The sequence below is a fragment of the Onychomys torridus genome, chromosome 6, assembly GCF_903995425.1.
Source record: "Onychomys torridus chromosome 6, mOncTor1.1, whole genome shotgun sequence".
NCBI classification, from domain to species: Eukaryota; Metazoa; Chordata; class Mammalia; order Rodentia; family Cricetidae; genus Onychomys; species Onychomys torridus.
In genome coordinates, this window is record NC_050448.1 from 44062441 (window position 1) to 44081416 (window position 18976).

The following is an 18976-nucleotide window of genomic DNA, read 5'->3' on the forward strand; positions in this document are numbered from 1 at the left end:
GGACTGTGTTCCCAGGAACTCTTTGTGGAGAGAGCTAGGGGTTTGTAGAGCTAAGGGTTTGTAGGGCTGGGTCAAGACACACTTATTTGGATATGTTTTTCTGTGTCCCTATGTTGGGACAGTGAGTTCACATACCACCATATCCTATCTGACAGGAAGGGGTCTTTCTAGTTCTGTTCCTTTCCATATTTGTGTTGACTCCCTTTGACCATACGGAACTGGTAGCATCCTTTATTGACTTATTCTATCAATCCTATTTGCATACCATTTTCTCTGCCATCTCCTTGTTCATGTGGACACTCTACACTTGGGGTGAGATGCCCTGTGCTGGGCTATCATGGAATCCTCTTACCAGGCTTGGTGTTTATATTCCATGCTAGGCCACTGGGTTTGTATGCTTTCCACTCTCCTTACCGTGTGTGTGTGTGTGTGTGTGTGTGTGTGTGTGTGTGTGTGCGCTTTGAAACAGGGTTTTATTATGTTACCCTGGCTAGTCCAGAACTTGCTATATAGACTAGGCTGGCCTTGAATTCACAGAGACCCACTTGTATCTGCCTCCCAGAGTGTTTGAATTAAAAATATGCATTACCACATCTGGAGCCACTCACCCTGTTTGAGCTCTGAGCAGGTTGGACTCTTTGTAGATGCCCTTCCTCCCAGCTCATGCTGGGATGTTGTGACAGCAGCTTCAGGGCATCCATCATGGGTTGTCAGTCTTTTTCCCTAGCTGAACTCTAGGAGACTCCTTTTTCTAGGAACAGTTGTGTATCTTACTGTGCTTGAATTAGTGGGTCTAAAGCTCCACTATTTTGAAGAGAACACAAGGAAAAAAGCAGGAGGAAGATATAGTTTACATTTTGGAAATTAAAAGAAATAACAATGTACGCTGTGTATTTATTTCCTGTGGTAATGAGAAAGAAGGCTTTCTATTAATATTAAAGAGACTAAAATATTAAACATGTTTTAAAAACTTTATATTTATTTTTTTCTTAGGGGACTAATGTGATGCTGGATAATTAGACTCAGATTTGGTATTTATTCCTATGTGGGGCCAGAAAATAAGTCTCTTTTTATATGCAATCTTTCTCTTTTATTATGCCCAGAAGGATTGGAAAATATTGGGAATTAATAATTATTGGTGAAGAGACGAGGCTGTAAAGTGATTACAGTTTTAAGAAAAGGTCAGTGTTGCTCTCTTTAATCACTTCATACCATTCCCACCCCCTTGGGCATTTATCTTTGTCATTACCCATTGAATTTCATTGCAAAGCCTAACCTAGTAATTTAATACAGATGAAGTTAAACTGTTATTTCAGGCTCCACTTTGTGGTCCCATTGAGGTAATTACTATGAATCGATCAGTGATTGAGTCTGAAAAAATGCATTTAATTATTATTAATTGAAAACCCATGGAGTTAATAAAACTGTCCTAGGATATTATACCAGAAATCAATTGAATACATCTACCTTCAAGAAGTTATACCCTGAGTGATATAACAGAAGAAGGACAAGCTTTCCCACTTAGGGAAAAGAGCACTTAATAATTGGTCATTAAATTACATTTCCCCCCTAATATTTAAGAACTGGCATGGCCTAGGGAAGTGAAATAGCAATTTTGTCTATGTAAATTCTTAATATGGTAAACATCCCAAATTAATCTACAAATTTACAAAATCTAGTGCTTTTCTGAGAATTTTTATGTCTAATTAGTAAGCTTATTAAAAAACATCACTCTCTATGGTCAATTATATCCTTTTATATATAATTTACTAACAAGGTCAGGTTAAATCAAAGTAAATAACTTAAATCTTAAGGCTTAAAACCATCCACAAACCCATGCCATTCTTTATTTTTTAAAATCCAAGAGGTTCAGTAGTCATAATCACAGTGCATGTTTTCTGTGTCTGACCTTTGTACTGCTCCATGATTCTAGCTTAGGAATCCGCCTAACCACAGTGTGGAAGAGTTGTAGGCCACAGTAAGTCACAGCTTTGAAATAGCTTCCCGAATCCACAAAGAAATGAGTGGGGTATGGAGGTGGAGCTCAGTGAGGAATGCTTGTGCAGCACAATTGAGATACTGGCTTTGATAAGCAGCACTGAAAAATAAAAGGAAGATGCTTTGCACCTGACAACATAGTGAGAATGTTTTGAAGTATTTATTAGAAGTAGGTTAGGCAGTTCTTCAGGATCCGGGAGCTAAGAGTTCTCACCTGTACTAATCATTTTGAACACAGAAGTCCAGAGAGAATCTGAGGTTACAAATAGTGCATTGCATTAAATATAAAATTCTTATGTACACACAACCCAAATCACTTATTATCTTACTTTTCCATTGCTATGATATGATACAAACACCACAACCAAGGGCAAGCTAAAAGAAAGCATGGGATTATTTGGTTTATGGTTTTAGATGGCTAAAGTCCATGATAGCAGAGTGTAGGAACATCTGAGAGCTCACATGGTGCTCCACAACCATGAGTCAGGGAGAGAGCGAGAGAGCGAGAGAGCGAGAGAGCGAGAGAGCGAGAGAGCGAGAGAGAGAGAAAACATTGGGAATCACATGAAGTCTTAAAACCTCAAATGACAGGTTGATAAGGTTGGCAGATATAGTTTTAAGTTGTGTCCCAGACATTTGTCAGACCTCATATAATGATTTGATACCTGGTTATGTACCCAACCAATGATTCTGGAAAAAATAAGGTCATAGATGTCTGAATGTACAGGTGCCCAGTTGAGCCCAACCACTTTCTTTCTCTAAAGAGCTGAACTGTGTTACCTAGAGTCTGGGGTTGTCCTATAGAGAAGCAAGGCATTGGCCTTCCATTCAGTCAGCCCTGAAGTTGGCTTCTCCAAGTTAGGAGAATCCTGATGTAGTCATGGCCTCATGGATGTGTTAAGAATGCCTTGTTACCACAGCCATGTCTATGCTGACACCAGCAAACATGGCAAGACAGCTGGAGAATCTGGGCTGATGCTAGGGAATCATACCTACTGGGGGTGACCAAAGAGAATATCTAACACGGCCATAGAAGTCTAGTCCATACAATTAGTGACAGACAGTGACGTGTGCAGCTGTCATGTATGGTCTTGAGTTGTTTCCACACTCCCTGTGATGTGGTCCTGAGCCTTGAACTGTTTCTCTCTTCCTGCCTTCTCTTTGTCTTACCCAAAGAGAGAAACATTGCTTTTAGACACATATTTTGGAAAAAGTGAGTCCATGAGCATGTGGATGCACAAGTATCTAGTTGAGTCTCTTTTGCTGCTCATGAAGTGGCTGTTGTCCTCTTCTGGACTTGCAAAGATCACAGTAATTTTTTTCCAGATGGTACAGTAAATCTGGCTAGTACAATGGTTCTCTTAGGACAGTTGCTTCCCGAGCTGCTGATAATGTATGTTCACATCCCTATCTCTTCCTATAACACTTACCCCCTGGTTCTGTCAACTTCCTTTTCTTTGATTTATGCACTAATCTATGGCAATTGACTGGATGGGAGAGCCTTGTTAAATGCTTAAAGTATTTTGTCACAGGTATGGTGAATATCAAAACCAAGGGGCACCAGGAGGCTCTATGATGGTGTCATTGTGGGAGGCTGGGAGGATTTAACTCTTCTTGTTTTGTGTTGGATTTGAGTGATTCATGGAGAAATGTCCTTAGGGGTAATTTTGACATGGGGTTGTATAGAGCTTGGCGAAAAGTCAGAACCAGAATCAACAGGTTTTAGTACAGTGATGATGTAATAGTGAAGGAGGCAATACCTATTGTGGGATAATGCTTTTGTACATTGGTTTAATAAAACACTGCTTGGCCAGTAGCCAGGCAGGATAAGCAGACAAGGAGAATTCTGGGAAGAGAAAGTCTGAGTCAGGAGACACTAGCCTGCTGTCCAGGGAGCAGCATGTGACGGCACATAGGTAAAGCCATGGATAATGTGACGACATATAGATGAACAGAAATGGGCTGAGTTTAAATGTAAGAGCTAGTCAGTGGTAGACCTGAGCTAATGGCCAAGCAGTTTTAATTAATATAAGCCTTTGTGTGTTTATTTGGGTCCGAGCAGCTGAGGGACTGGCGGGTGAGAGAGATTTGTCCTGACTGTGGGTCAGGTGGGACACAGGAAAACTTTTATCTACAAATACCCTTAAGCAGAATCTGTGGGAAGGCATGGGACATTTCCAGAAATTCACATTCAGCAAAGACAGGGTAAGTAATCAAAGGGACTGGGTAGTATAGGTAAGCTTTATTGAGTACTTACTGTATTATGCATTTTATAGTTTTTTTTTTAAACCTATTCTTTATAGCCTTCCCTTGGAGGAAGAGTTATTTGATTTGACAGATAAACAAAATGAAACTGAGAAAAGTTTAAGATTTTACTTACAGGTTAAACATATACCAAGTTGGCTTCACAACAAAATCTGTATTCTTAACTGTACAAAAACCAAAACCAAAACCAACTGATCTACATTTTACATGAACTAGTACATGGTAGTTTGCTTATGAGAAAAGGTTGATGTCAGGACCGTCTGTCAAAGTGGAACAGGAGCCTCACTTTTGGGACCCAGAGCAGCTTGAGGTATGAGTGAGTGAAGATGATATGGAAGGAACTGGAAAGACCACAGTGAAGACACATCAGGAGTGAGGACTGAAAACCGTGCATTTGTGAGTGATGTCATGGCTAATATAGCAGGTGTGCTCATTCCCAAGCTGGAGAGACCACCCACAGACAACATACAGGACCCAGAGAATGGAGGTGTGGATAGAAAGGCATCAAGGGAGTAATCCATAGTACAGATAGAGAAGCAACAAGGGGCCAATGGAGAGCCATCAACTGAGGTCACATCCTGAACCAGAGTGCTCTAGGTTCAACCAAACTTTCCAGGTTTTACAGTCGTTTCATTTATCACAGTGATACTGAAAAGGGCAACTTTCATTTATATTGGCTCAGAGTTAAAATTTCCAGTTATTAAGATATCAGAGGAACAGTTAGTTTAGTAGATAAAGTTGCTTGTAGCCAAGCTTGATGAGAGTTTGACTCCTAAGGTACACACGGTGGAAGGAGAGAACCAACTTCTGCAAATTCTCCTCTGACTTCAACACTTGTACTGTTCTCTCTCTCTCTCTCTCTCTCTCTCTCTCTCTCTCTCTCATACACACACACATTATATTATATTTCTCTCTGTGTGTGTGTATGAGAGAGAGAGCAAGAGAGAGCGAGAGAGCGAGAGATCGAGAGAGAGAGAGAGGGAGAGAACTGAAAACTACATGCAAAAAATTCTGAGCTTTTGAAAATTCAAGGATAGTTTAATGTGTGAATTACAAGATTGGATTTATAAGAAAAATACTGTAATTCTTTCATGTTCCATTCCTGAGTCCATAGTACTTTATTTTAGCATGCATCTACCACTCATCTGCTGAGCTCAATTCCAGTGCCTGGTTTGAATTTTGACTCTAAAAAATGCTATTTAATAAAATACCCTTATTTGGGAGAAGAACTTCCACAGCTTGTTTAATTTTTTATTATTATTAAAACCACTTTTTGTATCTTTGATTGATTTGCCTTGGCAGCCTTGAAGCCCGAGTACACATTGGGGTCATTTCTGTGACAATTCACTGGGTTTTGTGTCAGTTCCAAGCTATGTCCAATAGTCTGTCTTTGCAACCAGAATTGGTTTTCTTCTCTGAGCAAACAAAATCAGAAGTGCCTTATGATTAATTACATGCTTAAATATTTAGGAGCGCCCCTAAAAGTTAACGTAATAAATGTGCAGATATTATCGCACAAGTATCCTAAATGAATCTAGCCTTTGGGAACGTCCTCGGCTTTGCCAGGGTTTGAGGAACAGGAAGATTGTTGGGAAATTCTTCTGAGATTTATGCGGGATCAAGAACACCCTGTTATTCAGCAGAAATGAACTCAATATTCTTGTCAGGAGCAAGTTTCCTCATGAAATTGCAAAAAAAAAAAAAAACAAAAAAAAACCCCAAACATATAATTTAATTTATGTGATTTTTTGTCAATTCTGGTTCATTTTGCTGCTTTTGCCTGTTTATTTTCTTGGAGGGTTTTGACTGTTAAGCTTTTGAACGGAGGCCAGAAAACTCTGAGCTTCATTGACCTTGACTTGCCAAGTGGAGTGGAGGAAACCGGCTCCATCTTTTTATATTTCCGAGTGCCTACGATGAAGAAGATTATACCCCTAACTTGTTAGAAAGTGTCTGGTGAGTTTTTATATGAACACTGGGCAAGCCTTCAAAGTTCAGAGGGCAGCTCAGAGGCCCTGCTCACCACTCTGTCTCCTCTCAACTTGCCACGTGCTGGAGTCACTGTTTTCCACCCCAAGCTTCTGACTGCATTCCCAGATTCGAGTGTTGGACACTGGAATACCCCAGCTACCTTAAACCTAAGTTCTCTAGCAGGAAGTGAGTCCTCCAGCAGGAAGTGAGTCCTCCAGCCTACTCCCCTTTCTGTTAAAAACTTTCCAGAACCAAGAGTGACTTGAGTCAACCCTAACAAAAAGATAGTCAGGGACTCACAAAGGAAGGGTTCTCATACATGATCCCCTGATAACCATTGCAGACTTTGTGACTTTTCACAGAGGCCACCACAATATCACCCCCAAACCACATCTGCAAGGACATATGCCTGGCAACTGTCTGTTCAACCCCAGACTGGCACCACCCTTGTTATTGATCTTGAAGCCAAGGGCTATTGTTTCAAAATATCTTATGTAATCCTTCACATTGCATTTAAAATTTTCACCCTTGCCTCAACTTCAATGAATGTGCTCACCATTTTCGATGGCTCAAGTATTCCCATTTCAGTGTTCTCTATTTCCAAGTAAATATTATTCTTTGGAAAATCTCTCTTTGATTGTTATTTGAGTTGACAGTACCATCTTCTCATAGTTAATGAGCCTCCATGTATTTTTACTTTCTTTGTCTTCCACACAGGGGCAATGACAATGTCTGATGACAATGTCTACCATGACATCACCTCCCTTTCTCCCCACATCTAAAAGGTAGCCGCATTTGTTCAGACTCTCTCTACCATGTTCTCAGCCCCACTCCCTCCCTCCTATCTCTTTCAGCTATTACTCTGCTTTTATCACCTACTGGGCTAAGTGGCCACTACCTTCTCGATTTCATGCTGCAGATGGCAGCTGGAGTTGTTTTGTTGAGAAATCAATGGCTTCTGTGGCATGTCTAGTGGCAGCATCATTTTCTGTTCCCATTGCATCTCCTCCCCACTCCAAACTGCAGTCCAGCTGTGCTGTGTTCTGCTCATCTGGAACATCATGCACTTCCATGGCTCATGCTTGTTTCTCCTCCTGTCATACTATTCCGAGTGGTCAAATTACAACAGTACTTCTAAATCCAAGCCATTAGAAACATGTAACAGAATATGTTTAGAACAGAACAGGGCTCAAAATTATTTTTGGATTGAATTAAGTTGAAGTGAAAAATTAAAAACTTCATGATCCAAATAAAGTATGGGGGATTATTTTATTGGCTGAGAAGTATCATTGGAAGTTAAGAATATACCTCACATCTGTCCACTATTCCCCAATCTTTGTCCCTAAGCTCCTGCCGTTGGAATGGCCGGCCTTGGATAATTCTTGTCTACACCCCTACTTAAAAAGAATTTCTGCATATATATCCATATAGAACACATTATAAAATGTATTTTAGAAAATCACTTTGAAATGAACATATTTTGTGGACTTATTTTTAAAAGCACATTTGTAATTTTAAGTTCCTAGCAATGCAATTGTTGAATAAAAAGAAAGACAGATTAAACCATTTGATTTATGTTGGAAAATTTTAGTAACTACTTTAATTTAGTAACTAGCCAAAAGATGTTGAAGATGCTCAGGTTTCCTGTACTTCTCAAAAGTGAATATCATCAAACTCTTGTCCATTGTATACCCCAAATATCCCAATTACCTTCGTTATTGAAAAGTATAGTGAGCATCTTTTCATATGTGCTTTGGGGTTTTGTCATAGTGCAGACCCAGTGCTCATGTGGGCATTTCTATAAGACTTTATGGTGTTTCTGTGCTACAGCCCTGCCTCTCTCTTAGCTGGAAGTTTCTTGAGGTTATTTTTATAAAATATTTTTCATTACTTAAAACAATTTTTTAAATTTAAATCTATTTTGCTCATATTCTTTGTCCTTGAATTCCTTCCAGATCTTCTCTTTCACCCTACCCACCCAACTTTAGCTTCTTTCTCAATAATCAAATGAAAACTCAAAAGAACAAACCCCCAAAACTAAGAAAACAAAGTAAATCCCACCCAAAAGGAAAGAAAAAACAAAACGAACACCCCCCCTCCAAACTGTAATTAAATGAAAGCACACACAAACAAACTGCAGAGTCCATTATTTATTGGTCAACTACTCCTGAACATGAGGCCTGTTGTGGAGTGGTTGATATAGCAGTGCCACTCTATTGGAGAAAGCTGATTTTCCCTTTCTCAGCAGGAATAAGTAACAATTCCGTTGTTAACCTTTATACTAGTGGCTAGGTTTTCATTCATTTATTCATTCATTCAAAATTCAACAAGATAAAATATAATAAGATAAAACAAAAACCATCATGTTGAAGTTGGACTAGACAAACCAAGAGAAGGAAAAGAGCCAGAGAGAAGGCACAAGAATCAGAGACCCACTTGTTTGCACACTCAGGAATACTATAAAAACACTAAACTGAAATCTGTGATACATACATGAAGATCTGGTGCAGACCTGTGTGTGCTGTTTCAGTCTCTGTGAGTTCTCATGATCTTCGCTCATGGTGGTTTAGAGGGTCTTGTTTTCTTGGTGTCTTCCATCCCCTTCGGCTCTGACACTTTTTCCCTGTGCTCTGAGGGGAGGGGTTGGATGGAGACATCCATTTAAGGCTGAGCATTCCAAGGTCTTTCACTCTCTCTGTAATGTCTGGTTATGGGTCTCCATATTTGTTTCCATCTGCTGTAAGAGAAAGTGTCTCTGCGGAACAAGTTATATAGCAGAATATTATTAAGAATCATTTCATCACTACATTTTTTTCTTCTTTTTTTAGACCAGTATTACTTGGTTTTATCCTAAGTTCCTGGGCTATCAAATAGCAGGTTCTTGGTCACCCAAGCAGTGTCAGGTACGGGTTCCAACCTTTGCAGCAGGCCCCAAGTCAAATCAGTTATTATTGGTTGCAGGCAGTAAATCATTGTAGATAAAGGGTTTGTGGGTGGTTTGGTGTTTGCATTTCTTTTTTGAGAGTGTACAGAGTTTGTTCCTGTATCAAAGATGCTGGAACAGACGGGTAAGACTCTATAAAGGGACTGGCTCGACATCTTCATCTTCAATGTGGTGTGTAGGTGGTATCTTCAGCAATGGGGCCTTGCTGTCAGTTTGTGGAGAGCAACCTATAGTCTTGAGAACATCCTGGGTTGTTTGGGGATTCCTCATGGGGCCACTTTGGCCAAAAACTCAATTAGATGTAACCCAATTCCAGTATTAGAAGTTTTGCTTGGTGACAAGAGATGGCCAGTTAGGGCTCTGTCTCTCCCACTGTTTGGTGATATCATTTAAATTGCCTTCATATGTCTATATATTTTAGGAAGTTCTGCTGTATTAGGTTTCCATACTACCCCTCCAATGCCCTGTAATTTTAGCCATCTTTCCCTGCATTCCCTCCCACAATCACCTCTCTTCTTCCCGTCCTCACTTGATCTTCCCATTCCAGTGACCCCACCCAATCCATCCATAACTCTCTATTCTATTTTCATATTCTAGTGAGATTGATCTGTTTCCTATATTCCCTTGCTCTACACCTCTGTGGTTCTATGGATTGTAGCTTGGTTATCATTGACTTCACAGCTAATATCCAAATACAAGCAAATACACACCATATTGTCTTTCTGAGTCTGGGATACCTCAGGATGATTTTTTTTTCTAGTGCCAGTCATTTGCCTGTGAATTTCATGATGTCATTTTTTTTTTATGGCTGAGTAGTACTCCATTGTTTAAATGTATCACATTTTCTTTATTCATTCTTCTGTTGAGGGACATCTAGGTGGTTTCCAGTTTCTGGCTGTTATAGATAGAACAGCAATGAACATAGTTGAGCATGTGTCTCTGTGGTAGCATCTTTTGGGTATATGTCCAAGAGTGGTACAGCTGGATCCTGAGGTAGATTGATTCCCATCTTCCTAAGGAACTGCCACACTGATTTCCGTCGTGGCTGTACAAGCTTGCATTCTCATCAGCAATAGATGTGTGTTCCCTTTACTCCACCTCCTTGCCAGCGTGAGCTATCACTTGTTTTATTGATTTTAGCCGTTCTGAAAAGTGTAAGATGAAATCTTAAAGCAGTTTTGATTTGTGTTTCTCTGATCGCCAAGGACGTTGAGCATTTGTGTATCTCAGCCATTTGAGTTTTCTCTATTGAGAATTCTCTGATTAGGTCTGTACTCCATTTTTTAATTGGGATACTTGTTTTCTTGAGTTTTTTGTATATTTTGGATATTAGCCCTCTGTTCTTTTGAAGTCATCACTCCATAGATTTGGACCCTGATATAGAGTTAGGAAGCTCCTTTCTCTGTAATCTATGTCAATTACTCATTTTAGTTCACTTTTGTCAACAGGGAGTATACCTGTGTGGGTGGAAGTATTAAGGCAACTCCATGTAGCTAAAAGGGGGGTTTATTTGAGGGGTTTACTTACAACAAGTAAAGGGATAGGTTACAGGGTCTGGGAGAGGTGAAATGCATCCAGTGGTGTTCTCTGGAGAACTCTGCTCGGTCTACATCCAGCATCCAGGATCACCAGGAACCAGAAGAGCTTGCACATCTGGATCTTGGGTCTTAAGGGCTCCCATCTAGGCCTTGCCTTGTAGGTATGACAGTTACCTGAAGCATGTGTAACCTACAATCACTCTTTTATTTATTATTATTATTATTATTATTATTATTATTATTATTATTATTACTAATAATTTTCTGCCCCCTCAAGTGAGATTTTCCTTGGTCTTGGGCAGGTGGCAGTGTCTGGGCTGGGAGGAAGAATGTGACACCTCCCCAGCCTTGGGTGATCTCCAGCCCACTGTGGACAGTACAAACTATGACTGGGGTATAAACATTCAGTTCAGACCTTTGGATCTTGGTATTCACAGCTGAACTTCTGGAGCCCAAACTACCATTTGTCTCTCAAAAACCATTATTTAAAAATAGTCATTTTAGTCTTTAACAGGTTGTGATGGATAAGAACCTATTCCGGAACTCATGGCTGGGAGGGTAATTCTTTGTCCTTGCTGCATCAGAAGCGTCCTGGGCACAGAGAAGCCTTGGGTCACGGATGCCTGAGAGGAGGCTTTTACAGTATCTGAAAACTGATCTGCCATGGATTCCTGGCTGCACCCTGCGCTCAGTTCCTTGGTCTTGATGTCCCAGTTGGCTAGCAGCTCTCTGATGCTCTTAGTTGTTCTCTTTTGCTTTGTCCCAACTGCCTAAAACATTTATAATTGTAAACTGGCAAATTATAGTTTTATATAGTTACAGGGTAGGAAATGATCGTGGTTTACGGGTACAATATAGAATAATTCAATTAAGCTGATTAACATATCCACCATTCGAATACCTATCATTTTTGAGGTGCGAGCATTTGAGATTTACTCCCCTAGTGATTTTGAAATTAGAGTGTACTATTAACTACACCTAAACCATGCTATGCAGTAGATCTGGAAAAAGGAAACCTCTCTAATTTATTTCCCCTGTCTAATTTGGGTTTTGTATACTTTGAATATCAACTCCCCATTCCTGCATTCCTTAACCTCTGGTAACCAATCAATGCTTTTCTGTTTCAACTGAGCTCAGTGGTTTTAGATTCCATAAGTAAGTGAGAACATACAGCGTTTGTCTTTCTGAGCCTGGCATATTTCAGTGACTATAATGCTTTCCAGTTCCACACATGTTGTTTTAATGATAGAATTTCCTTATTTTTTAAAAGCTGAATGGTATGTTGTATATGTACTCACCACATTTTCTTTACTCATTCATCTACTGAATGACATTTAGGTGGATTCCATAGCTTGACTATGAACAATGAACAGAGCTTCAATAAACATGGGAATGCAGACAGCTCTGTAGCACGCCAACTATAAATCTTTTGGATAAATACCCAGAAGTGGGATTGCTGGCTTGTAAGATAATTCTTCTTTTCACTTTTTGAGGAATTTCTATGCAGTTTTCCATAATGGTTATGCTGATTTACGTTCCTACCAATGGTATGTAAGGAGTCCCCTTTTCTCCACACCCACTGTTTTCTGAGCGAGGGCTTGCTTGGCTTCTCTCACTTCTAAACTTTCCAAGGAGCAAAGTCTCAGAACATAGCTGAATCTGATGCATGAATCCTAATTGGTCTTATAATAAAAACCCAGAGCCAGATATTGGGGTAAATGCTGAAAGATCAGAAGAGACAAGCCACGGCTTGTCTCACCTCAACAACTTCTCAGCCCATCCTGTCTCCACAAATTCTCAGACTGAACGCCTCTGAGTCCTCAGCCGAAAGCCCTTGAGTTCCTGTCTCCTCATTCCTCATTTGCCTTTCTCTGCCCAGCCATTTCACTTCCTATCTCAACCTTCCTGGTGCTGGGATTAAAGACGCATGTGCTTCTCAAATACTGGCAGCAAAGGTCTGAGATCTCAAGTGCTGGGATTAAAAGTGTGTGCCACCACTGCCTGGCTCTGTCTCTTTTAGACTGGATTAATCTACTATAGTCTAGGGTGGCCTTGAATTTACAGAGATCCAGACAGATCTCTGCCTCTGCCTCCTGAGGGCTAGGATTAAGGTGTGTGGCACCACTGCCTGACCTCTGTGGCTAACTCTGTGGCTGGCTCTGTCCTCTGATCTTCAGGCAAGCTTTATTTCTTAGATTACAAATATCACCACACACCATTTGAGTGTGGAGCTGTCTACATTTCAAGCTTTTGCCTCCTGTCTCCCCTGGGAACCTCTTGATGCTGTTTCCTGCTTGTCTCCCGTTACAGCTGTCGGCTCTCCCCAGGGTTGCCCACATCACCCCGGCTCCCCGTCTGATAGGAGCACAGCTACAGTGTTCCTGTGTGGGAGGCAGGGTGTGTGGTGAGAGCAGGACACAGTGAGTAATGTAGACACAAAACAGAGTTACTTCAAAGAAGGACGCTGTTCAGGAGGAAGACTGCCGTGAAGAAAGTATCATGAAGTTTCTCAGGGGAGACCAGACTTGTTGAAAGGTCTAGCCTGGGCTTCTTCTTGGATCATCATTTCAGTACGTTTCTACAGTGAGTGACCTTTGTTCAAATTAAGTCTTTCCTGCTACAAGTCCTTATATCTCACGCTTTCCTCACAGATCCTGAGTGGGGTATAAGGAAGTCAGTTGTTTGTTTTCTTTGGGACAGAGTCTCACTGTGTATCTCTGGCTGTTCTGGAACTCATTATGTAGATCTGGCTGGCTCAAACTCACAGAGATCAGCCTGTCTCTGCCTCTGCCTCCCTAGCTCTAGGATTAAAGGCATGTAATACCACACCTAGTTAGGAAGTTAATTTAAAAAAAAATTGCTGGGTGTTGTTGTTTCACGCCTTTAATCCCAGATCTCTGGAGGCAGAGGCAGGCAGATCTCTGTGAATTCGAGGCCAGTCTGCTCTACAGAGTTCTAGGACATTCAGGAACATTACACAGAGAAACCCTGTCTGAAAAAAATATATAATATATAATCATGTGTTGTATTATCCTAAGTAACCCTCACAGCATGAAGTTTTAAATTAAATGAAAAATGCTTGAGGAAATAAATTACTACAAACGAGCAAGAAGCAATGTAATTGGGGCTCCTCAGCTAGCAGATAATGAAGATGCTGTTAAAAAATAGTTTATTTCAAACACTTAAAGTAGTAAAATATGCACTAAACAGAGACAAAGGAGTAAAATACTATCAAAGAAGTTAGAAGATTAAAAGAACAAGAATCCCAGGAAGGGCAATATGACAATTGGAATGAAAACTTGGTGTGTGGAAGTTAGGGTACAAGTGGAGAAAAGAGAGAGATCTGAAACAATTATGCAGACCGTGGTACAAAGAGATGAAAAGATACAGTAGAGAACAAGCTGTGGAGACCAAACATGCATCTGGAAGGTACTTCCTTCCATTCCCTAGGCATTTCACCCAACAGGAACAAGAACACAGCACAAACCATTTCACTGAAGAATGTTCATGGCAGGTCTTAAATCACAATAGCCCAAACCAGAAACATCACTAATGACCACCTGCTAGTGAGCAGATAAATACATTCTGCTCTAGTCACACAAAAAGTGTTAATTACCCTCAGTCACAAAGGTGGAGATGTTACACTGAGTGAAAAAAGTAATACATAAAGGAATACATGCATTACAATCTTATGTATTGGACCCAATTTAATTTAGGGTGGAGGCCTCTGGGAAAGGCATGAAGAACTTTATAGAATGACGGTAATAGTCTACATGTTGCTTTGTCTGTTAATAATATGGGTTTATGAAACTGTCAAAGCCCATAGCTTGAACATGTGTGCTGTATCCATTTTATTGCAGGTAAATTATACTTCACCAATAGGTAAAAATTAAAATATCAGAGAGAAGCAGAAGGTACATACATGAAACATATATCCCTTAAAAATTAAACTAAGGAGACAATAAATAATTCATTAGAGAAACATATAAAATATAAATAGGAATTCAAGGAAAGGAAAATTGGTAAGCCAGTAAACACATGGAAAAAAGTGCAATTTCACTAGTAAATACAGACACGCAAATTCAAATACCACAGTGTTGGCACCTACCACACACAAACAGGAATTAAGTCTAACACAGTTCTCAAAGGCTGACAGGATTTGAGAATGACAGATATTGCCACACACTGCAAGTGAGCGTTGAGACTGCAGCACTCATTTTGGAGAAGAGTCATTTGGCAACAGAAGGTGAAGGAGGCCTGTGAGCTCCATTCCTGGATATACCTTAGGTCACACGTTCTATACTTTCATATCCCAGAAGTTTTTTCCTGCCACCACCTCCTGAGCGCTGAGCTCACAAGTGAGTCCCCACAGTCAGATCACTCAGTGCTGGGCTTGGAACCCAGGGCTTGGTACATGTTCAACAAGCACTCTACCAGCTGAGCCACATCCCACGCCCTCAAGACACATTTAAAATAGAAACAATTTTATTACATTTTATTTTTTGTATGTGCACCACGGTGTGTGGATGGAGGTCAGAGAACAACTCTTCTATCACATGGGTCCCAGGTATTGGCCTCAGGTTGTTAGGCTTGGCAGCAGGAACCTTTACCCATTAAGGCATCCCACTGCTTGGATTTAATATACATATAAATATATGTATTTATATATAATATAATACACATATTTATAAACACATATATCACACATATTTATATTATATAAAAATAAACTTCAAGTTATATATAAATACATATGTGTGTGTGGTGTATGTTGAATATGACTTTCTCAAATATCCTTAGAGTTATTTCTATTTCCTGCTTCTTATTCTGTATTTAGCTACCATCCTCCCCCCCCCACCCCCCCTGCCAGTATGAAACCTGAAATGCTGAACTGCTAGAAGAAAACACAGGCGGTGTTTTATAGATCAAGAAGGGGGTTTCTGAACAGGACCCCATTCGCTCAGGAATTAAGGTCAAAAGCTGACAAATGGGATCTCATAGAACTAAAAAGCTTCTGTACAGCAAAGGAAACAGTCAGGGCAGTGATGAGGAGGCCCACAGAGTGGGGGAGAATCTTCCCCAGCTCTCCATCTGATGGATGATTACTATCCAGAGTTTACAAACAGATAATCAGGAAAACAAGCACAGCCCAATTAACAACAGACTACTGATTTGAACAGGGTGTTCTCAAAACGCAGAAATAAAAGTGACAAAAAGCTTAAAAATGTTTAATATCTTTAGCAATTAGGAAAACTCAAATGAGAACGCCTTGAGACTTCATCTTACCTAAAAAAAGAATGCTGGTAAGGATGTGGGTGCACAGGAAAGCTCATTCACCACTGGTGGGATTGCAAACTGATGCAGCCACTGTGTAAATCAGTGTGGAGAATTCTCAGAAACCTAAAAGTGGATCTACCATATAACCTGGATGTACTGTTCCCTGGACTTGAAATCCTACTCCACAGATATTTGTTCAGCGATGCCCATTGTCACTCTATTCATAATAGCTAGGAAATGGAGCAACCAAAATGTCTTTTTAACTGATAAACGGATAATGAAAATGTGGTGCATAGACACAAGAATTCTATCCAGCTGTGAAGAAAACTGAAATAATGAAGTCGGCAGGTGAAGAGATAGAACTGGAAAATTTTGTACTGAGTGAGGTAACTCAAGCCAGAGAGACAAATACCACGTATGTGCTCTTATTTTTAAATCCTAGTTCCAAATCTTTAAATTTGAGCATATAACCTAAAGTAACTTCCAAAGCTAGGAAATTAGAAAGGGACCATGACAAAGGTGTGTGGATGTGAGAAAGAGCTCTAGAGAAGGGGCTGGGAAAACAGTGGGACATACTAAGCTCCTTAAAGGCACAGATGACAACACGTTAGTCATCTTTTAGTCTAGGGTCGCAGATTCAAGGCAGGCATATGCTGAGCGTTCACTAAGCACTGGTTAAGTTACTACCTGACTTGCATTATTTTAAGGACGTCCTGGGGAATGGGAGCAGAAATGATATGTGGCTGCAAGAGAGAGAAGCAGGACTAATGATGAGAAGTCAGGAAAGGTCGCATTTCCTAAAGAACAACCTTTAGCAATGAGTAACCTAATGGGAGCCGGTATTTGAAAATGCCCTTGACTATTTTGGGTTCTGAATGATTGACTAACTATGAGGGATTTTTTTATTGCAGTTCTAAATAAATACCTGTTGCATTTTTTGAGTACTCTACAAGATTTGTTATTTTATAATCAGAGCAATTTTTTTTTTAAATTTTTGCTTTTTGAGACAGAGTTTCTCAGTGTAGCTTTGAGCCTTTCCTGGAACTCGCTTTGGGGACCAGGCTGGCCTCGAACTCACAGAGATCCACCTGCCTCTGCCTCCTGAGTGCTGGAATTAAAGCATGCGCCACCACCGCCTGGCTAGAGCAAATTATTTTAATGAAATGCAGACTGATGAGAAAGTCATGCTGTATCTGTCTCTGACACTGAGCAGCTAGAGATAACACCTGCCAGTGATGAGTAAGGGCCTTCTTTCTCTATGGGAGAAGGATGGTAGACCAGCAAGCCCCAATTTTCTCAACAATAGCTTGAAATGCTGTTCACTGAATGGAAAACGCCAAGTCCCTTCTTTGAAAGAACGTGGCCTAACTTACTTGGCTGCTTACATTCTGCTAGTGGCTTCATGACATTGGCAGTAGCAGCTGCAATAGGATTTAATTTATCCAACTGAAGTGGGTTCAAGAGATGGTGACATTGTAGTGATGCCCTAAACATAAGTAGATATGTTAGAGGTGTTCTTATGGAAAAGCACAGGATATGCCCCTGTGAGATATCTGAGTGGCAAGTGGTTAAAATGTCCTCAACTTCATGCATATATACCCTCAGTATTATGGTTAATTTTCCAAGATAGACATGTCCAAATGGTGGTTTGGGCTAGACTTAAAAAAAATGTGCCTTATCCTGATTTTGTAGTACATGAGCTAGTTTAGAAAACCAAATCATTTTTTTTTCTTTTGTAGAGAAAAGACACTTAGGTCATTTCTTCCATATTATGGTAGACTTAAATTAAGAGGGAACAGAACACTCCTAAAAGAAATCTGTGTAGATGTAACAGTCTTATTAAATAAGAAACACAGAGCCAAATGCAGAGTTAAAAGCCCAAGAGGTCAGAGCAGTAGCTAAGAGCTGATACTAAAAACCCTTTCTTACCCTTCACTGCTGCTGCCATCCTTCCTCTCAGAAAGAGACCTACTTCCTGTGTGTCTGTCTTTTTATTGACTTTCTGTTCTGCCTTCTCATTGGTTGTAAACCCAACCACATGACCTCCTCATCACTGCCTGTTTATACAGACCTCCAGGTCTTCTATGGTTGGTATTGAGATTAAAGGCGTGTGTCACCATGCTGGTTGTATCTTTGAACACACAGAGATCTGTTTGTCATGTGATTGGGATTAAAGGTGTGTGCCACTACTGCCTGGCTTCTGCTATGGCTTGCTATTAGCTCTGACCTCCAGGCAATTTTATTTATTAACATATAAATAAAATCACATTTCAGTACAAAGAAAATATCACCATAAATCCGTCTGCAGAAGTGACTGGTAAACACAGTAGAACACATGTGAGTTTCCTTCTGACTACACAAAATCCCAGTCTGGTGGTAATGATGGTGATGGTGGGAAGGTCAGAGCTATAAATTTAATATAATATGAAATAAAATCAATTTCTGCAAAGCAGAAAGCAGTGATTGTGTCCTCACACATGTGAAAGTACTGTGTATAGATTTACACTGTGGATAGTCTGTTAACATGAGCAGACTGGTAAATGAAAGTAAAACAAGGTAAGAAAAAAACTCTAAAATAATTCAAACTAAAAAAAAAATTCAGCTTTCTGATTGTTAGGAGCTGTCACTCTTGGCTTCTAATGGGACCTCACAGGACTCTGTCATTGCTGAGTCAGTGAGTCTGCCACTTAAGTGCTTTGTATGTGACATTATTTGACCACTTTGTGACTCTTCTAGATTCTCAGTACCAAAATGATATTTAGTCATTTATCTATCGAAAAGCAATAGAACTTGTTTTCTTTCTGTTTGATGGAAGCTTGAAGGTTTCTATAAAGAGACATAAAGGAACTATGTAAGCACAATGCATTTGCTGATCATTTCATAGACAACTACACAAGCAATGCAGGATTTCTCACCCATGTAGGCCCCCAGAGAAATTTTCGCTGAAGTAATTAATTCAGTATGTGCTGTAAATGGGGTTGGT